Source organism: Propithecus coquereli, unplaced genomic scaffold (genome assembly GCF_000956105.1).
Source record: "Propithecus coquereli isolate 6110/MARCELLA unplaced genomic scaffold, Pcoq_1.0 Scaffold88, whole genome shotgun sequence".
Taxonomy (NCBI): Eukaryota; Metazoa; Chordata; class Mammalia; order Primates; family Indriidae; genus Propithecus; species Propithecus coquereli.
Window position 1 is genome coordinate 764850 of NW_012155062.1, and position 12069 is coordinate 776918.

The 12069-nt window shown below is 45.8% G+C and overlaps 1 protein-coding gene across 1 annotated transcript in view; it reads left to right on the top strand.

Annotated features, from left to right (window-relative positions):
* The first annotated feature begins 803 nt into the window (after nucleotides 1–803).
* The window catches only part of SNCAIP (synuclein, alpha interacting protein), a 145394-nt gene continuing 134128 nt past the window's right edge, over nucleotides 804–12069 (top strand). The window contains exon 1 of the mRNA XM_012664272.1: nucleotides 804–970. The gene's annotated coding sequence lies outside the window, so the exon portion shown is untranslated. The remainder of the gene's footprint in view (nucleotides 971–12069) is intronic.

A 12069-nucleotide genomic window follows, 5' to 3' on the forward strand; every position in this document is an offset into this window, starting at 1 on the left:
TCCATCAGCCCCCCCACCCCCCAACAATTAAGAGACAAAAAAGTAAATATTGCTGTAGGACCACTGGTACTTAAAACGTTGAATTAAAAAACCATTATTTCAAACCAAAATCTCCTCCATCCACCACCTACACTTAAGCACAGAACATTCCGGGCAAAGCCCCCTCGCTCTCCGCTCCTCGGCGAAGTCCTCGGGGAGGGCTGGGGGTGAAGACTCGGTGCCAACGCAAAACAGTCTGCCAAGAGGCTTCCCAGACACAACAGCTCCCGGACCACGACCACCTTCCGTGCTCCCCCTTCCCCAGTCTCTTTTCCCGGCTGATGCTGGAGCCCTGGAATGGCTGGGGGACCCATGAGGTGGCAGCGGTTGGCGCTCGGGCCACGCGAGGGGGCGATTTCATGTCCAGGGGGAGAGGCTGTAAAGCGAGGGGGGTGGGCAGGGAGAGAAAGTGGGAAGCGGGAACACAAAGTAGGCGGGGAGGAGAGGAGAAGCCCAGCCGGGGAGACGCGGAAGCAGAGGAGGTGGAAGCGCGGGAGGTGAGGAAGAAAGAGCAGGTTCGGGGACAGGGGCCGGCGGGCGGCCGGGACGCGGGATGAGGAAGGGCGCGGGAGGGGCGTGGGCCGGGCCGGGGGCGCCGCGGGGAGGGTCGCTGTCAGTCGGGCCGCGCCGGGCTCGCCGGCCGGGGGCGGGCGCAGGGGCGCACGGCAGCCGTGGCGGTGGTGGCCGCGCCCCCGTCCCCGGCAGTGCGCCCGCGCCGCGTTCCGAGTCCCCAGCGCCGGCTCCCGGCCACCGCCGCCCGCGCGCGCCCGTTGGGGGGCCGCATTGTGACGTAGCGGGGCCGCGGCAGCGCCTCCGCCGCCCGCCGCTCCCGCCGTGGCTGTTCCTGCTCCCGCCGCCGCCGCCGTCCGTCCGTCGGTCGGTCCGTCAGTCCTCTCGCGCTCCGGAGCTGCGGGCGCGCCCGGCACCCCGGGTGAGTCCAGGTCCCGAGCGGACGCCGCGGGGAGGCTCAGCCTTTCCAAGTTTGCACCGGGCGACCCGGCGGGTGTCGCCCCTGCTCTCCCCAAGCCCCGGGCCCCCTTTGTGCCGCGAGTCCCCGCTGCTCCGGCAGCAGGGGCGCCTGTGCGGGAGGGGTTTAGGGGGAGGTCTCTATAGTAACCGTGGCGGCGGCGGGGGCTGCCGAGCGGCTGCTTTGCTGAGGGGAGGGGGCAACCCCCGCCTCGGTTTCCAAAGGATTGTTCTTTTCCTTTGCCCGCTTCGTGTGGTTACTGTTCTTGCTGCCCCCGGGATCCTATGGGCAGCAGGGATGGGCAGCGCCGCGGCTCCTGGGAGCTGAGGTAAGGAGGGGCGAAGTAATAGTAATAGCAACAGTGCTAGCAGCAGTAACAGTAATGTTGAAGAGGGACGCCTGGTGTTGCCGCCGCCCCAGGGGAGCCCCTCGCCCGTCGGCACCGCTGCCCCGTCCAGCCCGGCTCCGACCTCCCTCCCGCGCTGTGCTGGTCCGGGGCTTGTCCGCGGCGATTTCAGCGGGGCTGTTTCTCTCTTGGCCTTCTTTCTTGGTGATGACTTTCATCTGCAGGTGGTAAGTGGGGCGAGCACAATTTTGGCCATTGTCAAATGCCACGTTTTGTTTATTTCATTTTTACGAAAAGAAAAGAGGGAAAATTATGAGCCATTACTGGCAGCCATACAGTTTCCACAGGAAATACTAGCATTCTTTGAGGAACAAGCTACTGCTTGCAGCGAAGAAAGTCTTTAGGAAACAAAAAAGCAACAGCATTGTTGCTCATTTTCAATGGACCGCTAGGAGAGGGGAAACGTGTTGTTTTTTCCTGTGGGAACGTTGGTTTCCTTGGGAAAGTTAATTAAGGAAGCATTACTGTCGGTGTCCCTTTTTCACTTGCTGGGGGCTGGGCCCCACTGCTCTTGGCTATTACTGACAAGTGCCCATCAAAGAGCCCAGAGGAAGGAGAACCACTGCAGGACGGTCTCGCCACACACCACGTGCCGTGGAGCCCGGCCAGGGTGCAGTGTGCAAAATGAAATAAGGGCTGTCTGGGGAGGTTTATGAGGATTACATGTGTGCAGAGCATATCAGTTCTCCAGGGTGTCACTCTAAACACGTAATTTTCAAGCACTTTCGTTCCTGGATATACAGGAAGACAAAACCTATTTCTCTTATTATGGAGCAGACATCCCAGTTGGGAATGGGTTGAAATCTGTATTTCATTTGTACATATTGAAATTTTAAAAGGCAAAGAGAACAAGGTATAGGAAAGCAGTATGCTAATGTGTACACATTTGAGAGAGAAAGTCTACTGCTGTTTCTGATGCATCTCAGTGTTAAATTAATTCAGCATGCTTAGAGTGTAGGGAGACATCTTTAAGGTGTCTTTAAAACTATTTGGAAAAGATGTGACATTTTGGTACTGATTAGAAATCTCTCCGGAAGGGAGTATTAACTGAGGATTACCTATAGCCAAATATGTGTGCATTCCCAGGTCTAGAATCAGAAAGATGGTGCTTTTCTTGTGGATCTTTGGACATCTCAGTTAGAAATAAAATACAAAATGGGATTTAAAAAGAAAGGATATAGTGTTTAACATAAACTTCATTTTCTCCGTAGGAAACATTTCAGGAAGAAAGGTTACAGACAGGAGAATTGAAATGATGCAGCATTCATTAATTTGACATGTACCATTTGCTGATGTCCAAAAGGAAGTGACTAAAGCAAATGAATTTCTCTGTCTACTGTGTCACAGCTTTGCTAATTCCAGGCAGTTGTTCTGCTGCAGGTGTACAGTGGAAATGCAGAACAGAGGCCAAGAACTTTGTGTGTGCTGTCGTTTTGGAAGGAATTGTAGCAGTACTTTATTGCTCTTAAGAGGAGGGAAACCCACACGAACATCTAGTACAAACAAATGATCTTCGATAGTATCAGAAAAAGCCTGGAGCTGTTTTTCTTGCCAAATTTAAGGCATTTCTTGTCAAAAAAGGAAATCTCCTAGGGAGCAGGTGCATCATTATAAGAAACACAAGGGAATCGCTCTTTTAAATGCAAAATCTAATTGAACAGCAACAAGAGAATCAGTAACACTCTTAGAATAGAAGCTTTGTTTTTGGCAGTCTGTCAGGTTACAGTTGCAAACCACGTAGGAGAAATTTGTGTCTTGGGAGAAAAATAATATCCTGGTGAAAATCAAATAGTTGCTTCTGTGAAACTTTTACTCTTCTATACTTGTTTTTTTGTACCCCTTTGATTGGTATAGAGATTCACTTGCAGGAAGCAATTTACTGAAAATTAATCAATAAATTGGTTGTTAATATAATATATACTATTCATGATTTTGTACTTTATATAAGTTAGATGACTAGATTTTATATTTTATGGTTTGCATCTTATCAGCTTTTTTAAAACTCTTAAAAAAGTAATGATCAAAGTATGTGTTTGAAATAATGATTGTCAGTCGATGTGATTGATAGCTGGGCCCTGGAAAAGTACTTGATTCCTAAATAGTTATTGTGTATTCACTTTGTGCATATGTGTAATATAACAATATAAAATGAATAGTCTCTTCACGAGGAAAATTTAAGGGGGAGATAGGACCCATGAAAAGTTAAATAGTGATGCAAAGCATTAAAGAACACATTTTATAATTGAATACTCAAGACACTAAACAGTAATTGAAAAAAAATTCTGAGGAGAAAGTGACAGAATCAGTTTGGATGTTATATCAGTTATATATTGATACATAACAAATCCCCCAAAATACAGTTACTTAAAACAGCTACTACAACTCATGATTCTGGCAGTCAGCAATCTGGGCTGGGTTCAGCAAGATGGTTCTTTTGCTATTCTTGGTTGTATTCCCTCAGGCATCTTCAGTCAGCTGATGGAATAATTTTGGATGGCTTCACTCATATGTCTAGCAGTTGTCAGGCTGTTGGCCCGGTTAACAGGTGACTGGAACATGTACCTCTCATTCTCCAGCATACTACCATGGGCTTCTTTACACAGCAGTCAAACAGTGTTTTAAGAGCAAAAAACAACTCCCAATGCAAAAGCGACTTGTAAACCTCTGCTTGTATCACATTAGCTATTCTTCCATTAGCCATATCAAATCAGAAGGTCACCCCAGATTCAAGGGGTATAGAAAGGCTCCACATATGATGATAGGGAGCTGGAAAAATATATAGCTATTTTTTGCAATCTACTATATGTTTGAGGATGCTTGTTTCTAGCAGATGTTTTCTGCTGGGAATAATGTAATGTAAATTAGGAGAGAGCTGGAGGCTACTTATGGACAGCCCAGAATTTAGGTTAATCAAGGAATTTCCCTGTACATCATTGTCCTATAATCTTTGTTCTATAAACCACAGGTAGAAGAGGTGTGACACAATGATAATAAAATTTTAGCCACATCTTTCTGATAGTGGGATGGTTTGGAGACAGTAGGCTGGTGGCAGAGTCAGGAGAGCATTGTTGGGTGCTGAGGAAGGCTCTGCAAAACATGGAGAACAGGGAGAATGGAAAGGAAGGCACTGATCTGGGAGATCCCATAACTAGGGTTAGATGACAGATTATAGGGAGTTAGTGAAAGCCGAGAGTCAAAACCATTCTGAGATTTTAAAAATCTCAAGTGACTGAAAAAATGATTATGCTGTTGTGAGAAATGAAGAAATCAGTAAGTGATTTATTTGGGGGGAGAAGAAAAATTCAGTTCCAGAAAGGTTGATTTAAAGAGATAAATTGAATGTGAGAGGGAGCACTCTATAGGTTGCAGAGTATGCTATTAACGTTAGCTATTGTTTAGTGTTTAAATCGCAGTCGACTATTGTACGTAATTAAGTTTCTTTAGTTGTAAGGCAACAGAATACAAGGAAGCACACACACCCCTGAGCACACCCCTGAGCCAAAGCATCGACTGACAGCACACAGTGGGAAGTCGGTAGGTGCTCCCTCAAAGGACATTGGTGCACTGCCATCACAAGAAGTGAGGGGGGATACAGAGTGACCAACAAATGCTCACCACAGGTGGACACATGAATATTTATTTGGGCCTGGCCATGGGGAGGCACATAGGGCAGGAGGTAACAATTTAGGCATATTTACATAGAGATGGAGGTGCATTAATAACAACTGGACCCATGCTTAAGGTGGAGTTTTCTCATGGAAAGTAAAGAAAGGAAAGAGGGCCTGGCACCATGCCTTATCCAGACTCCTCCGTAAATGTTAGTGGACGTTTTATTGGAGGGGAGAGGAATTCTAAACACATTCTGCTCTGTCTTTCACCTAAAAGCTCATTCAAGGTGCTGCTTCACCAGCCACATTTTATAGATGGCCAGACCGAAATTCAGATGGTGCCCTTACCACCGAGTGCAGCTGGTGGGCCAGACAGAAACACCTGGCCTCTCTAACTTCACATAATTAGCTTGAACGGCAAACACAGCTGCTCTTTATGGATCAACTTTGGATGGACCAGCTCAGACGCAAGAATACACTTTCATAGTTTTTATTGCACAAGTCTAAAAACCCTGAAGATACTCAGTAAATGTTAATTGAATGAGTGGATGTGCCATTGTCTGATGCAGTAACATTTTCTGAAACAGGCTGGTCTGGCTTTTCATTATTCAGGGTAGAGTTTGCTATAAAGTCCCTAAGTGCCTTTTGTAGACTTAAATGTTTTAAGGCACTCTTGTCACAGTAAAGTAGGGCTTTTTCATCCACTACTCATAAAAATAAACTTTGTTTCTTTATTGAAACACATTTGTCTTTACTCCTTGTATGTGTCGGGACCCTTGGTTGCAAGTGAGAGAAACCCACTTTATACTTGCTCAAATAGGAAGGGGCACATATTTGCTCCAGTAAAGGAAGAGTTCAGAATGGGGCAAGTTCTGATTTCTTCTCATCTTCAATGGTGGCAAAATTGTCATCTGCTGCTTTAGGCTTAACCCCTGCAGAAAAAGAGAATTTAGGATTAACTTAAATTAGACCACTTTGATTGCATGTGCATGCCTGAAGTAGTTCCTATGGCCAGAGATTTGGACCATGCCAGTAGATTTGGCTTTGATTATGTGCCCAGTCCTGGAGCCCGTTGGAAGAGGAGGGTGGTGTGTGTGAGGAGTGGAGGTGCGGGGGGCGGATGAGTGCGTGGGAAAGTGGTCCGCAAAACCCTCCTAAACCGTGTGACTTGAGAGCAGGGAAGGGGTGGTTTGTAAAAAGAAAATGTTGAAAAGAAGAGAGGGTGAATACTGTGTAGGCAGAAACAGCAGATAGCTACTATTCCATCTGTTTTCCCTGAAGAACATAGCATCCTCTCACTACACCCCTGGGCCAGAAACCTGGAAATGATCTGGACCTGGCTGTCCCCCTTTCCTCCTCCACCTACTCAGTCACCAGGACACTGCTTCTTAATCTTTCTTCTCTTCCTCCTTAATTTAGACCATGTTTCACTCTTCCCAAGTCACGTCTGAAAATGTTGCATTCAGTCTTCGCTTCCAATTTATCCTCCTCACCCCTGCCAGAGTGCTCTTTCTAAAGACTAGATGGATACAGTCAAATCATGCAGCTCCCTGATGAGAACGATTCAAAACCTTGTGGTAGCCCTGGGGCAAAGTCCAAGCCCCTGACCATGAATTCCAAGGATCCTCGGCTGTGGGCCCTGCCTCCTGTGGGTGCAGGGGATGGGTAGGCAGGTACGTTCGGCAAAGCCGTCTAGCTGCCCACACTATCCCCATGCTTGGCTGACCTGTGTAACGTTAAAGTCCCCAAACATTCCATTTTATCTCGTTTTAATGCTTTTGCATGTGCTGTTGTCTTTATGGAGTATTGTTTCTTCTTTCTTGACTTATTGAACGTTTTCTTATCCTTCCAAACTCAACCGAAGTATTGCTCTTTCATGAGACCTTCACTGACCCTCTCCTCCCCCGTGCCCTGCATCACACTCTGCCCTGTGGTACAGCCTTGGGTGGATGCATCTGTCTCTTCTCTGGACTAAATGCCTTGAGGGCTGGACTGTACTTTCTCATCTTTGTATATCCCTATGCTTAGGACGGTGCCTCTCACACTATATGTGCTCAATAATTTTTAAATTAATGAAAAGTGTGTACTGAATCATTATATCTTTAGGGTTTTCAGGTGATTTTCTTTTAGGTGTATTCCGTTTCCTTTAAATGGATTCTCACATACGCATCTAAGAATATTGGACATGAATATGTCCAACAGGTTCTCTCTGAGGTTGCTGCTCAGATACTTTTTCAACAGTTTTCCCAACTGTGTGCTTGTTGTTTACTTGGTCATGTATAACTGCCTTATGAAAGAGGCTGAAAAATATCCATGGTCCAAAGTAAATCTCTAGGCTAAAATCTGTGGTTTTTAGAGACCGGATGGGAATGATTTTTCTTCCTGCCATCAAAGAGGGTATTTAATAGTTAATATTTATGAGATACTGTGTTTTGGGTGCTTCCCAGATGCCTCACAATTGCCTTCTTACTGAATTCTCACAGCAGCCCTAGCAAGGCGGTGCTGTGATTATTACCCTTTTTCTACCTACCAGGAGGCGAAGGTTTAGAGAGGTGAAGCGCCTGCTTGCTGCCCAGCTCCCTCTTCCTGGAGCCTGCCGAGCTGCCGTACACTCAGCTGGGTTGTTGAGGTATAGAATCAGCTTCCGTCGGGCTCTTCCAATTCATCTATTGTGATTTTTGTTGCTGTTGTTCTAGGATGAAGTGACCACCTCTTAAGAATAAAACATGCTAGCTGCCTTTCTTGGCTATCAACTGTGTCAAAAAGACAATAGAAAAAGGTGTGTTTAAGAGGTAAGGGCTCCAGAACTATAGTTGAGATTAACGTGAATTTCTGCTTTAGAAATTCCAATCATATTCCAGTGCTACTGCTACTGCCAGACAATAAAAGCCTCTTACGGGGGTTGTACTGCTATGTATAAAATGCAGGCCTCTTGAGCAGGCATACAAAAAGCTTGGTTTTGAGAGTCACTCGCAGAGTTATTCCATAGATACATAAAAAGAGCTAAACACTTTGGAAGCCACAGAGGCTCAATGGTTCTTAACCTGTTTTCAGTCTGAGAGCCTTTTGAGGCTCTGATGAAAGCTATGGCTTCTTTCCTTGGAGAAAAAAGACGTGTACAAACACACCACTTTGTATTTAATTTGAGGGGTTTCAAGGATCAATTGAATCCCATCTGTGGATTTCCTGGGACTCCACGGACTCCAGGTTAAAAACCCTGTTTAAAAGCTGACCCAGAAGGAAGATAATAGCCATTGTTATGTGTTTACCATGTATCACATATAACCATCAATTAAGTATTTACCACATACCAGCCCTTTTCGAGAAGTGCATTGCTGCTAACCTACCCTCTAGGACGTGCACTATGAGCCTAGTTTTAGGCTATGGAGGAAAGCGAGATTCAGAGAAGGAACTTACTCAGAGGCTCCCAGCTGGCAAGCGGTGAGATTGGAATTAAACGCAGAACCCAAGTCTGTATCACCGCTGCTTCACGCTGCTTCCACGTCATTCATCCTACCAAGTGAGGCGCAAGACCTGTGCCAGGGAAATCTGGAGCCTCTGTTGGTCCTGGCCTCCCTCGGCCTTCAGCTTCTCTTGGTGAAAGTAGGTTGAGCGGCTGCTTCTGCTGCAAGAGCCTCCTGGGATGTTTCCAGTGCGGGAGCAGTCGACGGCCGGGAAGGTCTCTGCTCACTCTCCTCCTTCACCTGTCACAACTTGTTCACGCACAGGGCAGGTAACATCATTAGTGGGACATCACTACTGGTCTGATCACCTCTGGGTGAGCTCCTACCTCATTCCCGACTGCAGTTTGCACACTTGGAAACTGGAACTCAACAGTTGCTCAGTGACAGCAATGACTGCGAACCCTCCGTGTGACTCCCCTTCCACAGATATTTATTGAGGCCTGTTGGACGCTGGGCTCTGGACTCCGAGCTGCAGTCACAGCAGTGAGCAGACAGATGTGTATCCTGAGCTCGTGGTACTGATATCTAGCCTGTACCTTGCCAGGAAGGAGGCTAATAAATAATGTAAATAAAGTGTGATAAGTTTTATGAAAAAGGAAGTATAAAGGATTTATTCTACTCGAGTTTCTCTGTTCTTCGAAGCTTCAAAGCTCCAGTCACAAAACATGGTCTCCTTCTGCAGCCCTTTCTTCCCCCAGGATGTTTAGAATGCTTCGGGTTTCTGGAGACTTAGTTGATGGAGTCACGGGCAGAGCAGTTAATCTCAGTCCCCTCTTTGCAGATGAGAAGGCAAGAGTGACCAAATGACTTAACCACAGACGGGGTGAAGACAGGGGTAACTAGTTGGTCTGTTCCCCAGTAGAGCATTGCTCACTGTAAACCACAAGCTGCTTCTAATTTATTCGAGATGTTATTACCCTGGCTTTTATATTCTGGTCTCTCTTTGCTGCAAATGAATCCGGCAGGCAGGCACCACTCAGAAAGCAAACACTCCATCAGCCTCTGCTCCCTCTTTGCGGCTCTTGCTGGGCTCTCCTGGTGTTTTCTTGTCCTCACTCCACAGTTCCTTCTCCCCACGGGCCTACCTGCCCCCAAGGCAGCCTCCCTGGGTTTTCTGCTCACGTGTAGTGTCATGACTGCTCCAACCTGCACAGCAGCTAGGAATGTAATAGGATCTGTGAAGGTGAGCCATACAGGTGATTTCACATTTTCCAGTAGGCACATTAAGAAAAGTAAAATTAGGAAATAGGTGATATCAATCTGAATATACTCTACTTAATCAAATAGAGCCAAAATATTAGCATTTCCACATGTAATCAATATAAAAAAATCATTAACCAGATAAATTCTTTGTTTCCATACTAAGTCTTTGAAATTTGGTGTGTATTTTATATATACCTTAACTAAGAATAGCCGCGTTTCCAATGCTCAGTAGACACGGGTGGCCAGTGGCCCTGCAGGGCACTGCAGGCACGGGCTCTGAGGAGGTTCTGGGAGGCCCCAGGGCAGACTCAGCCACCACCTCCTCAGCCTCCCACAGCACTGGGCTCAGACCTCTGTCATTGCCCCTACCGGGGGTGCACATGGCTTTTCATGTTGTCAGACCGGGGCTCGTGAGGGCAGGGAAAGCATCTTTGTCACTTTCCTGTCCCCCATGCAGAATACACGCTTAGCAGGCCCAGAATTGGCACTGGTGCGAGGCGAGTCATTAGTGAACGAAGGCAGGAGGTGAAGGGCTTGCTACGTGGAGGCTCGTCCCTGCAGCCCCGGCTCACTGGCTCTGCTGCCCCATTCCAGAGGCTCCCATTTCAGTCTCCCAGCTCTGTCCAGTGCCACAGACCCACATTTGAGTCAGACCGAAGGAACAGGAGGCATCTCCAGTCACTAGTCTAGTCCTCTAACCGAGAATTGTGCTGAGCCTGTGCACATCTTGTTTAGCTTTTGGTTTCACCTCTTCTAATATCAAATACCAGAGGAACTCATAAGCCGTCTAGTATGTTAAATTGTAAGTCTTAATAGGATGGTGGGGGTGGGGGGAACAGAACAGACCAAACACAAAAACAAAAACTCATCCACTGAACAAGCCTCCTACTGAGATTCCACAAAAGGCCAACTGACATATAGAACGTTAAATATACAAGGGAAGACCAGCCTGCATCAGGGAGCTGTTAGAGTCATCACGATGAGCTTTCTCAGTGTTTCCAGTGGTTTTAGAGTCATCACTACTCCTGAGAGAATGGAAGATTTATATCCTGAGTCAATTTGCCTTTGCACGTACAGTATTTAAATTTTGCGAGTGCTTCTAACCAACGAATGTGCATGTGTTGGCTTAACTACTTTACCCCCAAAGATAAATGTCACTTAAAATAATTCATACCACCCAGCATAAAAGATTGGGTACTCCCATGAAACCATACCAATCACATATTCACATAAGTTCAAAGTTTAAAAATGGGGAAGAAAATACTAATGTTTGATCTTGGAAGTCGTATAAACATTTTACAAAGGGATTTTATTTTTTTGTCTCACAAAAGAGTATGGTTACGTCAGGCCCACTTAAGCAGTTCATTGAAATGGCAAGTTGAATAAGGTCTAATTTCAGTCTTAACGTTGATTACCAGTTTCAACCTGGAGAGCTCACTGACCTGCTTTGGGTTTTTGTTTGTGAGTGCATACAGGAAAAATAAATCCTGCTGTCACTCACTATGTATTAGGAGGATGAATGAAGCCTAGAAAATGTTTTGAACAATTCCTCAAAAAAACAATTCGGAACAGTTTGGGGGTGAGGTAGCTTGCCAATATTTTTGCAAAGTCAAATCTTTGGAGAAAAATCATAGCATACATCATATAAGTAGATAACCAAACATTAGCCATGTTTGAGTGATTTGATGATTTCGTCTTTAATAAGACAAGGATAGTTCAAGATAGACAAAGTTTTGCATCTGTTGGCTGCAGTTTTGGGGAATGCTGCTTTCAGTTGGGTTTCTTAAAAAAGAACGCATGCCTCTCTGCAACTAAAATATATTTCTTCAAACGTGACGGCTCTGGTGTTCTGTGTTGGTGTAATTGAAAACCTATAAAAAGACTGAGAGCTACTTTTGAATTGGCTCGGTGAACTTGGACTGGATTTGTCAAAGTGGTGAAAGGTTTAAAGGAATTTTCATAAATGAGGTCTCCAAGCTGTGTTTTAACCATAGAATTCCAATGAACTCCAAGGCCTGTGAACTCAGAGAATAGCGCCTCAGAGAAGAGCAGTCATATCAAGATGAAAATAAATGATTCATTTTCATTCCCCAAGTTCTGCAGACGTAAGCACACTTAGCTGCTGATAATCATAATTTAGCAGCACTGTTGTGTACTAAAAATACAATTTAAAAGCCTAATCTTTAATTAAGTTGAGTACTCACAGATTAACATGGTTACAAATCTTGGATACTGGATGGAGTACAATGTTTACCCGTGTTGCTAGGAAATACAGCAGAGCTCTTTGAAAGTTACCAATTGATTTGGTGAGAAGAATAATGTGTCTCCTCGTAACCAACTTGATCATTGCTTCTCTCTTAAGTAATGTATGCAAATACATTT